The sequence below is a fragment of the Lithobates pipiens genome, unplaced genomic scaffold (assembly GCF_037356315.1).
Source record: "Lithobates pipiens isolate NorthernLeopardFrog02 unplaced genomic scaffold, aLitPip1_a1.2 Scaffold_19, whole genome shotgun sequence".
NCBI classification, from domain to species: Eukaryota; Metazoa; Chordata; class Amphibia; order Anura; family Ranidae; genus Lithobates; species Lithobates pipiens.
In genome coordinates this window covers 561,198,245-561,214,870 of record NW_027507764.1, presented here as the reverse complement: position 1 = coordinate 561,214,870, position 16,626 = coordinate 561,198,245, and the positions used below count along the sequence as shown (strand labels likewise).

Genomic DNA, 16,626 nt, shown 5'->3' with positions numbered 1-16,626 from the left:
CGTCCTAAAGTCAATACTTTGTAGAGCCACCTTTTGTGGCTATCACAGCTCCAAGTCACGTTGGATAAGTCTCTATGATCTTGCCACATCTTGCCACTGGGATTTTTGCACATTCCTCCTTGAAAAACTGCTCCAGCTCCTTCAAGTTGGATGGTTTGTGCTTGTAAACAGCAATCTTTAAAGCGGGACTGTACTGCGGAAAAAAATATTAAAAGCCAGCAGCTACAAATACTACAGCTGCTGACTTTTAATAAATGGACACTCACCTGTCCCGGGGTCCAGCGATGCCGGCAGCCGAGGCCGATCGATCGCTCGGCTCTCGGCTGCTGCCGCCACCATTCTAGGTGAGGGAATCAGGAAGTGAAGCGAATCGGCTTCACTTCCCGGTTCCCTACTGCGCATGCGCAAGTCGCGCAGCACAATAGGAATTGTCCGCGCTGTCTCTGGGACCCGTGTGTGTCCCAGCAGACAGAGCGGCAGGACAGGAAATGGCATAGACTCCCACAGGAGGTGGGTGTAAATACCTGTCTTTGACAGGTATCTCCACCCCCCTCCCCCCTGAAAGGTGCCAATTGTGACACCGGAGGGGGGGAGGGATCCGATCAGCGGAGGTTCCACTTTAGGGTGGAATCCCGCTTTAAGTCTGACCACAGATTTTCTATTGGATTAGGTCTGGGCTTTGACTAGGCCATTCCAACACATTTTACATATAAAAGAAGTATCAATATCAAAAAAATAAATATGTGCAAAATAAGCAATAGATGAACTGTGCAATATAAGTGCAATGTGCAACAGAACAATAAATGTGCATCAATAAAGTGCAAAAATGTCATAAAGTGCAATAAATAACTCTTCAGAGTTAACTGTGCAATCCTCAAAAAGCAGTCCATAAACTAATCAATTATGAGTCCATATACCCCTGCAAATAAGTGACCTTTATTGCAAATGTGCAGCTCAAAGTATGTGAGTTCAGATCCTCCAAAATCCAAATAATTTCCATGCAGTGAAATCAAGATGAAAGCAACCACCAACACTGTGATATTCCACCGCAAAACGAAACTTCAGTGCTCTGTGCACCCCTTATTTGCCCCAGCCTCTCACCTCAAAAAATAGACCCCTGAGGGTCATATATCGCTGTAGATATACAGATGGTATTCACAATCTTCCTTAATTCCACATGTGATCCATTCGTCAGTATATTAAATCATCCCAGCAGTAAACGTATATAAGATGGAGAAAAGAGGGAGGGGGGCTCCAATAGTGTAGTACTTTAAAACGCTTTAATCAAAGAAATATCCACACTTGCATGTAATATAACAATCTCGGGTATACAAACAGGTAAACTTCCGGTCTCGGCCGCGACTGGAAGTGACGATCATGACACCTGGCTCCTAACTGATTCGTTGCGTCACATCCACGTGACTTTATCAAAGGATAATTTACAGAAGATGCCCACAACTTTGAAGATGTGTTAGTTTCCTTCACAATAAAAAAAAAATAATAGGACAAAATAAGAGGGTCAATGTGCATAACTGTTCACCCCCCCCCCCCCCAAAAGTCAATACTTTGTAGATCCACCTTTTGTGGGTATCACAGCTCCAAGTCACTTTGGATAAGTGTCTATGAGCTTGCCACATCTTACTACTGTGATCCTTGCAGAATTGCTCCAGTGCCTTCAAATTGGATGGTTTGCACTTGTGAACAGCAATCTTTAAGTCTTACCACAGATTTTCTATTGGATTGAGGTCTGGGCTTTGACTAGGCCATTCCAACACATTTACATGTTTCCCCTTAAACCACTCAAGTGTTGCTTTAGCAGTGTGTTTGGGGTCATTGTCCTGCTGGAAGGTGAACCTCTGTCCTAGCCTCAAATCGCACACAGAGTGGTACAGGTTTTGCGCAAGAATATCCCTGTATTTAGCACCATCCATCTTTCCCTCAACTCTGACCAGTTTCCCAGTCCCGGCTGCTGAAAAACATCCCCACAGCATGATTCTGCCACCACCATGTTTCACAGTGGGGATGGTGTTCTTTGGGTGATGTGATGTGTTGGGTTTGCACCAGACATAGCGTTTTCTTTGATGGCCAAAAAGTTCAATCTTAGTCTTATCAGACCAGAGCACCTTCCTCCATACATTTTGGGAGTCTCCCACATGCCTTTTCGCAAACTCAAATTGTGCCATTTTGTTTTTTGCTGAAAGTAATGTCTTTCTTCTGGCCACTCTGCCATAAAGCCCAACTCTATGGAGCGTACGGCTTATTGTCGTCCTATGTACAGATACTCCAGTCTCTGCTGTGGAACTCTGCAGCTCCTCCAGGGTTACCTTAGGTCTCTGTGCTGCCTCTCTGATTAATGCCCTCCTTGCCCGCTCCATGAGTTTTGGTGTGCGGCCGTCTCTTGGCAGGTTTGCTATTGTGCCATGTTCTTTTCATTTGGTTATGATTTGATTTGATGGTGCTCCTAGGGATCATCAGATTTGGATTTTTTTTTTTTTTATAACCTAACCCTGACTTTGACTTCTCAACAACATTGTCCCTTACTTGTTTGGAGAGTTCCTTGGTGTTCATGGCAGTGTTTGGTTAGTGGTGTCTCTTGCTTAGGTGTTGCAGCCTCTGGGGCCTTTCAAAAAGGTGTGTATATAATTTATATAGAAAGAAATGGGATCCCTGGTTTAACCACTCTACCTCCTTTTTTAATACTCCCTGAAATTGGGTCTCCTATATATGATTGTCTACGGTTTACTGCACTATTATGGCTCTAGCCCATCACCTTACCAAACGAAAACACAAACTATTGCAATATATATGCACTGTATCTTGTAAAAATTTTTGTATCTATGGTGATTTTCTGTTTTGTCTTGATATACATTGCATTTATTATATTATATCTATGCTTACTCTCTGTACTTTCTCTATGTACCAAATAAAAATCGTTTGTAAAAAAAAAAAAAAAAAAAAAAAAAAAAAGGTGTGTATATGTAATGACAGATCATGTGACACTTAGATTGCACACAGGTGGACATAATTTCACTAATTATCTGACGTCTGAAGGAAATTGGCTTCACCAGAGCTTTTTATGAGCTTCATAACAAAGGAGGGTGAATACATACGGACATGCCAATTATCGTTTTTTTTTTTTTTTTCTGAAAAATTGTTTTACGTATATATTTTTCTAATTTTACTTCACCAATTTAGACTATTGTGTTCTGATCCATCACATATAATTCAGATTTAAAAAATGTAACTAAAGGCTGTAATGTAACAAAATAGGTAAAAAGCCAAGGGGGGGGCGTGAATACTTTTGCAAGGCACTGTAAGTATGATTCTTGGGCGGGGGGGGGGGGGAATCCTCAACTTCTCTTTTAACAAGATAAGAATTTAACATGTTGAGCTTGAGCGATTTTAACGATTGGATTTATATCTGCTTAAAGTAGTAAAGGTTTGTTTTTTTACTTTCTAAATAGGTTCCTTTAAGCTAGTACATTGTTGGTTCACTTACCTTTTCCTTCGATTTCCCTTCTAAATGTTTTTTTTACTTTGTCTGAATTTCTCACTTCCTGTTTCTCTTCAGTAAGCTGTTCAGTAAGCTGTTCTGGCTGACTAAACACCCATCGGATGATGGTGTGAAGTTTACTGAGGAGAAACGGGAAGTGAGAAATTCAGACAAAGAATAAAAACATTTAGAAGGGAAATCAAAGGAAAAGGTAAGTGAACCAACAATGCACTAGCTTAAAGCAGTTGTATACACGCTGATGTGTTTTTTTTTATTTTTTTTTTTCTCTACCTGCAAAGGAAAAGGCATAATGAGCTAGTATGCACTGCATACTCATTATGAAATACCTTAGAACGAGGCCCCGACATCTGGTCCGATCCACGCCGAGGGAGCGGACATGCTCCCCCTGCGTTTCTTCTGGGTATCGCGGCTCTGGCGCTGTGAGTGGCCGGAGCTGCGATATCGTCACTCCCGCGCATGCGCGTGGGAGATTTCTTCCCGGCAGGGTCCGTCGTCTGCCGGGCTTTCAGCCGGGAATCCCCTGTGCGCATGCGCCGCTGCAGTCAGCGGCGCATTGCGAGGGGAATATCTCCTAAACCGTACAGGTTTAGGAGATATTTTTTTTTTTTACCTACAGGTAAGCCTTATTATAGGCTTTCCTGTAGGTAAAAGTCCCAAAAAGGACTATACAACCACTTTAAGGCTGGGTTCACACTGCTGCGGGGGGGAGATCCGGATGTGATTCGCACCGCACTGCAGTGCAAATCACATCGGATCTCTGTAGCGATGCGAGTTCAGCCATACAGATAGTATGGCTGAATTCGCATTGCTCCCGCAGCAAACTCGCACGGGACCCTTTTTTTGGTCCGCAGCAGAATCGGATCGCATGGGTGTTCACACCATGCGATCTGATTCCTGTGCGAGTGTGCAGATCGCACTGCGATATGCGGACGGATCTGGGGGTGTCATTAAGATTTCATTGACACTCCCAGCAGTCCGCATAGGGCAGTGTGAACTGCCGGCGGGAGTCATGCGATGCGGGAAAACACCGCGGATTTGCGGCGTTCCCGCATTGCTATAGTGTGAACCCAGCCTAAAGAGGAAGTAAATCCTGATGGGTTTACTTCCTCTTTGATTCCCTGCAAAGGTAAAGCATAATGGACTACTATGCATCAAATAATAGTCCATTATGTGTCACTTACCTGACACAGGAGCCAGCGAAGTCACCGCTGTCCCCTGTAGTTCCGAGCGTCCATCTTCTTGGTGGGTCTCGCTGCTCCAGCGCTGTGATTCGCCGGAGCAGCGATGACGTCACTCCCGCGCATGTGCACGGGAGCCGACACTCGCTGCATTTCGCCGCGATCTGCGGCTTGCCCAGTGCGTCTGCACGCCGCTGTCTACGGCGCATGCGCCGTAGACAGCGGTGGCTGCCTTCAGGTAAATCTCTCCTAAACCGTATAGGTTTAGGAGATATTTCTTGGACCTACAGGTAAGCCTTAATCTAGGCTTACCTGTAGGTCAAAATGGTTTGTAAGGGTTTACAACCACTTTAAAGGAACCTATTTAGAAAATAAAAAACGAACCTTTACAACCCCTTTAAGTCCGCCTTGATGATGGCTTAATGGTTTGGAACCGAGAAACTCACATTTTCATTTGGAGCGGTTTGGTGAATAAGAATGTGAGCAATTATTGGGATATAGCGTGTTGGTCAGATGTGCAGCGGCAGGATGACACTAAGCAGGCAGCTCTGGGTTATGTTGCATAAAGAACGTTCACATTTTGATTGGGTTGTGCTTTAAAGTCTTCTGCAAAAGAATCTAGAAAACGGCCATAATTTACACATTGGGATAAAGCAGAGTAGACATAAACAGTGAAAATCTAATCTGTATTTTCAGCTCCTGGACATGATGTGTTCTGCGAACTAAAATAGAAGCCAAATACAATACAGCTGCCCCAGAAACTGCTGAAAATCATTAGCGTTTGATCAGGTTTGTACTCTGTGCATGGCTGTAATTGTTGTATCGATTCCATTGTAGTAAACCTTTCAAAAGATGCTTTTTATTTATTTTTTCTTATTTCCATTAACTCCTGCCTTCAAGCTGAACCCCAGGTATGGATTTTATTGTCTAGTTAGGATGGTCCAGCTTGAACCAATGTAGGTACCAATGTAGATACGCATTCTCTATACCAGTGCGACTGCTGTGAAAGTGAAGAATCGCTGAAGTAGTTGCTGCCATTACAGTGATCGGTGTTGTTCTCCGGGTCCAATGCTAAATAGGCGCCCTGCTTCATAGTCAACACAGGGAGTTGCTCTCAGTGCAAACTTGGAGCACCATTTAAAGCTTGGGGTGCCGACCTGCTCATCCACGAGTGATATGTGCAGTAAATGAAGGACGCCATTCTACCTGACCAGCTAGTGTGACACAGAGATATGGAGCGGCCTCAGCCTACATGTCTCCTTCAAGAAACCACACAGTTGACGCATTTCGCCTACCTCTGGGGCTTAGACATGACACTGACTAAGCCCCGGTGGGCGGGGCGTAATGCGTCAGGGCATGGTTACTTGGTGGAGACATGTAGGCTGAGGCCGCTTCATATTTGTGTGATGCTGGCTGGTCAGGGAGAGCAGCATCTTTTTTTCTATCTGCAGGGAGTTGCTTACTAGGCACAAGTGCCATTCACATAATGTTTTGCTTTTTTTTTTCCTCAATGAATGAAGGTGTTCTCTTGATTGGACAAGGTGGAAAGGCAGGGAGGGAACATCATGATCTCCACCTTGTCCAACCAGAGAATGCTTTGCATACTCATTAACTACTTCAATACCGGGCACTTACACCCCATTCCTGCCCAGGCCAATTTTCAGCTTTCAGCGCTGTTGCTGTTTAACCACTTGCTTACTGGGCACTTAAACCCCCCTCAGTCCCAGACCAATTTTCAGCTTTCAGCGCTGATGCACTTTGAATGACAATTGCGCGGGCATACAACACTGTACCCAAATGAAATTTTTATCATTTTTTTCCCACAAATAGAGCTTTCTTTTGGTGGTATTTAGTTACAGCTCGGAGTTTTATTTTTTGCTAAACAAACAAAAAAAGATGCAAAAAAAAAAAAAATCATGTTTAATAGTTTGTTATAAAATTTTGCAAACAGGTCATTTTTCTCCTTCATTGAAGTGCGCTGATGAGGCGGCACTGATAGGCTGCACTGGTGGGCACTGATAGGCTGCACTGGTGGGCACTGATAGGCTGCACTGGTGGGCACTGATAGGCTGCACTGGTGGGCACTGATAGGCTGCACTGGTGGGCACTGATAGGCTGCACTGGTGGGCACTGATAGGCTGCACTGGTGGGCACTGATAGGCTGCACTGGTGGGCACTGATAGGCTGCACTGGTGGGCACTGATAGGCTGCACTGGTGGGCACTGATAGGCTGCACTGGTGGGCACTGATAGGCTGCACTGGTGGGCACTGATAGGCTGCACTGGTGGGCACTGATAGGCTGCACTGGTGGGCACTGATGGGCAAAGACGGGCACAGATAAGATGGCACGGATGGGTGGCACTAAGGGGCACTGATAGGTACCACTGATAGATGGGACTGCTGGGCACTGATAGGTGGCTCTGATAGGTGGCGCTGCTGGGCACTGATGGGCGGCACTGATGGGCACGGATATGTGGCACTGGGGTGCCGCACCTTTGTTTAGGCAGACTGTGGGCGCTGCTGGGTGGCGCTGCTGGGTGGCACTGACGGGGGGGACACATTGTTTATTTAGGCAGGCAAAGCAGGGGGCAGGTGGGCACTGGCAGGGGGCAGGTGGGCACTGGCAGGGCTGGCCGTGATCGGGACTAATGTCCCAATCACGGCCACCGGTGATCGGCTTTTTTTTTTTCTCCTCGCGCTGACAGCGAATAATAGCCGATTACCGGCTCCGTTATATCACATGATCAGCTGTCATTGGCTGACAGCTGATCACGTGATAAGGGGTCGGGATCGACCCCTTGCACGGATCGGTGATCAGGCGAGTCTCGTAGACTCGCCGATCAGAGCACGCTGCGCGCGCCCCTCAGCAGGCGCGCAGGGCGCTCGTGCACGGGACTACGTCTATTGACGTCGTCCCGGAAAAGGAGATCCGCGCTGTAGCCGTCATTTGGCTATAGCGCGGATCTCAAGTGGTTAAATGACAATTGCGCGGTCATGCTACACTGTACCCAAACAGAATTTTTATCATTTTGTTCCCACAAATAGAGCTTTCTTTTGGTGGTATTTGATCACCTCTGCACTTTTTATTTTTTGCTAAACAAATAAAAAATAAATAAAAAAAATTTTTTTTGAAAAAAAAGTTTTTTCTTTCTGTTATAAAATTTTGTAAATAAGTTTTCTCCTTCACTGATAAGGTGGCACTGATGCCACTGGCAGGCATTGGGAATGGGCACTGATTGGCAGCTGCCTGGGCACTGATTGGCATTTCCCTGGTGGCATACCTGGTGGTCCAGTGTGGTGGCAGTCCCTGGTGGTCCTGAGTGGTCATCCGAGGGGGGGCTGCGCTGATAAACAATCAGCACAGACCCCCCCCAGTCAGGAGAGCAGCTGGTCGGTTCTCTACTCACGTCTGTCCAATCAATGGCTCTTCCTGTTTACATCGCGATCAGCTGTGATTGGACACGGCTGATCACATGGTAAAGAGCCTCCGTCAGAGGCTCTTTACAGAGCTCGTGTAGTAGTGTGTCAGAATGACACACCGCACCACCGATCGCTGCAATGCGCGCCCCCCACCGGCGAGAGCAGTCGTTTTGGGTGGCCGTCATACGACGGCCACCCAGAACGAGAGCCGCGCCACCCAGCCGTCATTTGACAGCCAGCGGGAGGATGGTGGTTAAGGAAACCCATGCAGAGCAAGTGACCACTCGTCATTACTGTGCAGCAGGGCAGCCGCTCGGCAAAAGGCCTTGTTCCTGTCAGGCCAGTGCACATCGCTGTAGAGCAAAGAGGTGCATGAGTTGCAAAATTTGCAAAACGGAATTAGAAATCTTTTGTTAGACAGTTTACAAAGCTGTGTTTCAGCTGTTAGACTGGAGATCGGATATACATGAGCACACGCAGGCCTAAACGTTTCCTAATACCAGTGTTCCTGTGTGAGCACATTGTGGTCCTCCCATACATTTTAGGCTGAGGATATGACAATCTGATTATTCTAGTATTACATTCATCTATTTACTGGAAATGTGTGGACATTTTTCTTTTTGTTTTTTTTGTTTTGTTTTTTGTGGTTATAGTGAAAGGGAAGCCATTGGACAGGCAGGAAATGATTTGGTAATTTATCTTGAATTTCAGCATACAGTATGTAAAATAAGTGACATTTGAAAGGTTGAAGAAAATTCCACTGAATGAAAATATAATAAAAGCACTGATTATAGGTTAAAACTTTGATACAAAAAAATAAATTAAAAAAAAGCATCAAACCTACAAACACAAATTGACCAAAAGAGCAGTCAAACATTAGGCCCTGGTTTACATCAGAGCGGCTTTGAAGTAGCGCGTGCCATTTCATGTGCGGCTTTCTGATAACTGTGCGACTTCATTTAGCAATTGTCAATGCAAGTCGCACATAAATAATGCAGGAACCTTTTTAAGTCGCTGCACTGCATTGCCACGTATGGGATGCGACTTGTCATTCAACTTTAAACTGTCAAGTCGCATTGGCAAGTCAAACTGTTGTAAACCAGGGCTGAAAAATATATGTTCCCCCCCCCCCCCCCATCCTTCTATATTTCTGATATGTGCCTGTTGTACCATGTACTTGTATGTGAGATTCTCCTGTTCTTTGTATTGCTTCCTTTATGGGAAACACCTGATTTCCCATCATATAAGGTCCCCCATCAAATAGTGTCCGCTACACAGATTCCGAAAATAGCCAAGGATGAACGGCGCCTGCGCCGTGAGTCCAGGTTCTAGCCCCACCATCCAAGTGGACATAGAGTAGGAATAAAAAAGAGCCGAGTGCAGCGAGGCCGAGCCCGAAGCGTGGCGAGCGGCCGTCTAATTTTCACAACCCTATGTCCGCTTGGATGGTGGGGCTACCACCTCCACTCACGGCGCAGGCGCCGTTCAGCTTCGGAGATTTTCCGAAGCTTCTTCTGCCCCGTACTGCGCATGCGCAGAACGGGGCGGGCACTATATGATGGCAGGACACTATCTGCCAGAACACCGGTCCCCCTGCTTTCCTATTAAAAACTGACCACACTAGGCATGAGAGCACACCGTGGCCAGTTTGCTGGCTGTGCCTGCTTTCCTCCAATGATCAGACTTGTGCTGACAAGCGACCTGGACACTACCGCTGCGGTGACTTGCAAAACGACTTCTGTATAGAAGTCAATGCAAGTCACCTCAAGTCGCCCCCCAAAGTCGTACGGGAACCTTTTTCTAAGTCGGAGTGACTTGTGTCGCTCCGATTAGAATGGTTCCATTGTACAGAACGGGACACTACTTGTCAGCCTGACAAGTTGTCCTAGTGTGAACCGACCCAGACAGGAGGTCTCCAGGAGTCCAGAGAGTGCCGGTGTGCACTAGCGAAAGCCAGAGACCCAAGTCTGAGGATCGCAGCAGTGAGGGGCTGCTTTCTAGATAGACGCTGTGTGTGTTGAAGCTGTGTGCATCTAAGGAGACAGATGAGAGCCTGAAGGGGAAGGCCTGAGCAGCAAGGAAGCTGAAAAGAGGTACAATAGTTGTATGGGAACCCTGTTATATGGCTAAAGTATGTGTGTGTGTGTATATGTATGCATGTATATATATATATATATATATATATATATATATATATATATAAAAAAAATTTAAATACACCCCTTATAGAAACGACACAATCTTACATACGAGATACTCAACATTTTTTACAAAAAGTTTTTAACCTAGTTTGCCATCAGGGTCTGTTAGTCACCTGGGATGTAGTGAATTTATACACTGCCATACCCCATGATTTGGGCATAGAGGCTTGCCAATGACTATTGATTCACTCAAAAAAATATACATCTACCCACACTACCTTTTTGATACAATTATGATCGATCGTTTTGGAGGAAAACTTTTTTATTTTTAAAGAAAAATACTATTTACAGTTCATCGGCGCTGCGATGGGTTCTAATGTCGCCCCCCCCCCACGCCAATGAGAACGCTTTCATTTATCATTGCAATTTATTTATTCAAAGCTGCACATGTTGGTACAATTTTATCGATGATGCCTTTGCGATCTGGTCGGGTGACTTAGAATCTTTAAATGTATTTCACATGTCCCTTAAAGGGGTTTTAAACCCTTGTCGTTTTTTCACCTTAATGCATTATGTGCGGTCACATAATCATAAACCCTGCCCTGGCATCTGAAACCCCTTAATGGGCCAGGAGGTGCCCGCGCAAGGGGGTTAAGGGCCCATTCAAAGTCATCCTCTTCCTCCCCACCAACAGTTTTATTTATTTTTTATTTATTTTTCTTGAAACCTCTATGCATACTTTTTTTTTTTTTCTTTTCTTGAAGTATTTTTGGCGGTCCAGTAACACCACCACAGTCTTTTCTCCTCCTCCTGGTGGCTGAGTGGGTGTGTAAATGACAGGCTGGGCTCCAGGACTGAGCAGCGCTCATGTGATGAATTGTAGACGGCTGCTCATTCCTCAAGTACTCTGATCCCATCCCGGTGTGATTGTGTGTTCCTAGATGGGCATGTAAATGACAGGCAGGGCTCACAGGAATTGGAGCGGTATGGTGGTGCAACATTTTGCCCTCCATTTGATTTTTATTTGATTTTAAAAAATTTAAATTTTTTTAAATGTAAAAATTTCGTGACGCTTTTCCAGTTTATGGCTTCATTCACAAGGATCATACAGCACGATTGGAGCCGCCTATGTTAGTAAATGGACACAGCCGAATTTGCAGTGTGGGTTTTTGGGGGCCGTTCACCTGTCCTGACCCCTCCCACGGCCCTGCATGCCTGTCAGACTGCATGGACATCAGCGTCAGTGAAGCCTAATGTACATTAATGCATTACGTTAACACTTTATAGAAAGGAAATGCCCTAAAGAAAAAAAAATAAAACAAATACTCTTGTTTGTGGGTTAAGAGAATGACCTTTTTTTTTTTGGGGTGGCATGGATGATATGATGAGTTACTGTTGTACAGATTTAATTGGCTGTGTGTAGCCTGTAAATCAATGGCCTCTGTAAACGTGTTTTGTGCTTCAAATGGGAAAAGTCAGTTGTCTCCACCAACGGCAGATGACAGAAAATAGAATAATTTCCTGCGAGCGTTATAGATCCAATGACGTGCCGCTGGATTAATTAGGTCAGGCTCGTGTTTTATGTCCGCTTTATAGATTTAGTCTTGGTGGAAGAGGTCACATGAGGAAAGGAATGAAGCGCTTTGTTCTGTCGCACAACTATCTCTGGCTGTGCGTTCCAGCTACAATCTGACGTGGAGCCCCAGATAATGATATCCATATTTAATAGACAGCAGCAGGTCACAGAATGACTTTACACTGAAGCTTGAGGAATGCTGATGTATCCTATTGCAGTTTCCCCCATGTATACAATACATGCCTATTCTGTGCAGCATCTTCCCCAGGATGTAAGAACATTTCCTAGCCGTTCTGGATTTGGATTATTGTGATGAGCATGTCCCTTTTTTTTTTTTTTTTTTAATTAGAGGTGCGCCAAATGGAAATGTTGGTGCGGAAACTGAAAAATTCAGGATGCACTTCACCAAAACCAAAAAATGTTTTATTTATTTTTAACCACTACAATACAGGGCACTTTCACCCCCTTCCCAGCCCAATTTTCAGCTTTCATCGCTCTAGCGCTTTCAATGACAATTGCGCGGTCATGCTACACTGTACCCAAATGAAATTGTTATCATTTTGTTCGCACAAATAGAGCTTTATTTTGGTGTTATTTATTCACGACTCCGTTTTTTATTTTTTGCGATATAAGCGCAAAAAAAGAGGAAATTTGGAAAAAAAAAAAACAATATTTTCTTTTTTCTATTTGAAAAGAAATCCAATAAAATCAAATTTTGTCATAAATTTAAGCCAAAATGTATTCTGCTACATGTTTTTGGTAAAAAAAATTCCGTTAAGTGTATAATAATTGGTTTGTGTGATCAGGGACATATGTACGCAAATGATCATGTACATATGTGTGCAGGTGATCACGTACATATGTGTGCAGATAATCATTGGGACATGTGATTTTAGTGGGACATATGTGGGGGACATGTTTTTATTATTTGGGGACATGTATGTTTTGGGGACATGTGTGTTTTGGGGACATATGTGGGGACTGTGTTTGTACTGTGTGGTGTGTTGTGTGTTGACACTAGATTGATGATCAGTGAGTAAAAAGCTGTAAAAAACAGCTCAAACTCACTGATCATCAGCCGGCTGCAGCGTTCTGCTCTCCTCTCCTCAGCGATGACTTCCGTGTGAGGAGAGGAGAGCCGATTGGACACGGCCGTCATGTGATCAGGAGGGCCAATCACAGAGCCCTCCTGCCGATCTGAGATGTGCCGTGTCCGGGTGACACGAGCACATCGGGATCGCGCAGCTGCGCGGGCGCGCGCGATCCCGCTACTTCTGAAGGACGTTCCTGAACGTCCTATCAGGAGTAGACGGCTCCCACCCGGCCGTATATATGCATTGGCCGGGTGGGAAGTGGTTAAATATATAATTGTATTAAACTTTTTACTGAATCTATTCGCACCTAAGGCCTCATTCACGCGAGGCGGATCCGTTCAGCGGAGTCCTCTAGCTCAGCAGGAGATCTCTCTCCGCTGAGCTAGCGGATGACAGATCTGTCTCTGCTCACTGAGCGGGGAGGGGCCTTTCAGAGAGCCGCTGATTCCTATGAAGAGATTGGACGACAATGGACAGCATGTCCGTTTTCATCAGATCTCATCTGATCCGCCAGGACGGATGTGAACGTATCGATACGTCTGATTTTAGCAGATTGGATGTCAGCGGACAGGGTCACTGCTGACAACCATCGCTCCATAGACCTGCATGGAGCATCCGTTCAGGTCCGCCTAAAAAAACTGACAGGCGGACCTGAACGGTCCGTCCGTGTGACAGGGGCCTAAGGGTAAAACAAATCTTAATGCCTCAGCCCAATCTTGCAACTTTGACATGTGTTAGTAAAACCGTACAGATCGACACAACTACTTTGTTTTTTTTTTCAGTAAAAATTGGGCTTTCATTTAGTGGTAATGGTAATTCGGGAAAGGAAGGCGCACTGACCTTGTGCATTACCATAGACAGAGCTTTATTAAAAACAGAACATATAGCAAAATGGCTACTCACAAACGAGTATTGATAAAAGGCATAATCAATACAGTCGGGTCCATCACAGCAAACATCCACACGTCCAGATCCGTCTTGGCTCTGAGGAAAGGGGTTCTCCCCTGAAACGCGTCAGCCATTTGTGTTTGGGTATTAGTCAAATCACTTCAGATCTGGATGTTTGGTGTGATGGACCCGACTGTATTGATTATGCCTTTTATCAATACTCGTTTGTGAGTAGCCATTTTGCTATATGTTCTGTTTTTAATAAAGCTGTCTATGGTAATGCACTAGGTCAGTGCGCCTTCCTTTCCCGTTTTTTCTCCAGCATTTGAATACCCAATATTCTGAGGGCTGCAAGACTTTTTTGACACTACCTTTTAAAACTGTCGGTATCACACTTTGAAGATCCAGACACCAGAGCGCAGGAGAAGTTGTCTTTTTCTTAAATAAATAGTAATCGGCACCTTTTTCTCTATCGGCAAAAAACAAAATTTTCAGCCGATATGTTTTGGCCCTCAAAATTTTGGTGCATCTTTTTATTGGTTTGCGCGTATATGACTGATTTCCTCTTTTAATAAACCGTGTCAGAAGATCTTTTTGTTCTCTACATATGCATAGTGGGCAGCACATTAGCTAAGTGGTGAGGGCTTCTACATGGTGCCGCTAGCGTTGTTGCTTCGAATCCCAACCATGGCCTTGCGCAGAGTTTGCATGTTCTCCCTGTGTGGGTTTCCTCCGGTTTCTTAAAGAAAAGCAGGCGCACCACTAGCCTTGCTCATGAGTTTTGCGATAACATTAATTGAATAGATAAAACTCCTGTACTCACAAACGTCGTGAAAAGTCAAGCATATTGGTGTCCACAATGTCCTAGACAGCCAGGATCCCTGAAATGCCCCACTCACGAGAAGACCCTCAAAAAATGACTGACACGTTTCGAGGGGGCAGATCCCCTCTTCATCTGAGACAATTTTTTAAGCTGCATAGTCCACCATTAAAGCGAGGCTCCACCCTAAAGTGGAACTTCCGCTCATCGGAACCCTCACCCCCTCCGGCACCACAATTGGCACCTTTCAGGGAGGACGGGGGTGCAGATACCTGTACAGTACAGGTATTTGCACCCACTTCCAGCATAAATATCCGCAGAATCTGCGGATATTTACGCCACTTCCTGCGGGTCCCCCGCTGTCCGCTGGGAAACACACGGATCCCAGGGACAGCGGGGACCATCCTTTTCGCGCATGCGCAGTAGGGAACCGGGAAGTGAAGCCACAAGGCTCCACTTCCTGATTCCCATACCCAAGATGGCGGCGGCAGCACCCGAGAGACGATCGAGAGATCGGCTTTGGGTGCCGACATCGCGGGCGCGCTGGGCGGGTAAGTGTCCTTATTTTAAAAGTCAGCAGCAGCAGTATTTGTAGCCGCTGACTTAACCACTTCCCACCCGGCTAATGCACATATACGGCCGGGTGGGAGCCGTCTACTCCTGATAGGACGTTCAGGAACGTCCATCAGGAGGAGCGGGATCGCGCGCGCGCGTGCCCGCGCAGCGGCGCGATCCCGATGCGCCCGTGTCACCGGGACACGGCGCATCTCAGATCGGCAGGAGGGCTCTGTGATTGGCCCTCCTGATCACATGACGGCCGTGTCCAATCACGGCTGTCATGTGATGTAAACAAACAGCCGGTTGCTAGGCAATCGGCTCCTCCTCTCCTCACACAGAAGTCATCGCTGAGGAGAGGAGAGCAGATTGCTGCAGCCGGCTGATGATCAGTGAGTATGAGCTGTTTTTTACAGCTTTTTACTCACTGATCTTCAGTCCAGTGTAAACACACAACACACCACACAGTGTAAACACAGTCCCCACATATGTCCCCATAACACACATGTCCCCAAAACATACATGTCCCCAAAAAATAAAAACACATGTCCCTAATAATAAAAACATGTCCCCCACATATGTCCCACTAAAATCACTTGTCCCAATGATTATGTGCACACATATTACGTGATCACCTGCACACATATGTACATGATCATTTGCGTACATATGTCCGTGATCACACAAACCAATTATTATACACTTAACGGAATTTTTTTTACCAAAAACATGTAGCAGAATACATTTTGGCTTAAATTTATGACAAAATTTGATTTTATTGGATTTCTTTTAAAATAGAAAAAAGAAAATATTGTTTTTTTTCCAAATTTCCGCTTTTTTGCGCTTATATCGCAAAAAATAAAAAACGGAGTCGTGAATAAATACCACCAAAATAAAGCTCTATTTGTGCGAACAAAATGATAACAATTTCATTTGGGTACAGTGTAGCATGACCGCGCAATTGTCACTGAAAGCGCTAAAGCGATGAAAGCTGAAAATTGGGCTGGGAAGGAAGGGGGCGAAAGTGCCCTGTATTGTAGTGGTTAAAAAAAAAAAAAAAAAAAAAAAGGCCGAACTCCCGCTTTAAATACTTTGAGTCCCACTTAGAAAGGATTCTATTGGTTTCCTCCGGTTTTCACCCACGCTCCGAAGACATGCTGGTAGGTTAATTGGCTGCTGCCCAAATTGTCCCTAGTATATGTATGTATGAATGTGAGTTATGGACCTTAGATTGTAAGCTCCTGGAGGGCAGGGACTGATGTGAATGTATAATATAAATTTTAAGTGCTGCTTACATTGACAGCACTGTATAATGACCAGTAATAAATAATAGTGTGTTTTGGACTATCCCAGTCTGAGGAATGCAGCAAGGCGTAGTGAACATTAAAAAGAGGAAGTGGATCTGGGTAGGAAGTTCATCCAACTTTCAAGCACCACACC

The 16,626-nt window shown here is 45.2% G+C and overlaps 1 protein-coding gene across 11 annotated transcripts in view; it reads left to right on the top strand.

The window, feature by feature from the left end:
* Positions 1-16,626, top strand: part of CYRIB (CYFIP related Rac1 interactor B) — a 252,104-nt gene that overhangs the window by 104,287 nt on the left and 131,191 nt on the right. For 3 of the 11 annotated variants that reach the window (XM_077493338.1, XM_077493343.1, XM_077493337.1), the window contains exon 2: positions 5,389-5,481. The exons of the other annotated variants lie outside the window; for them this stretch is intronic. The gene's annotated coding sequence lies outside the window, so the exon portion shown is untranslated. The remainder of the gene's footprint in view (positions 1-5,388; positions 5,482-16,626) is intronic. 11 annotated transcript variants of the gene reach the window in all.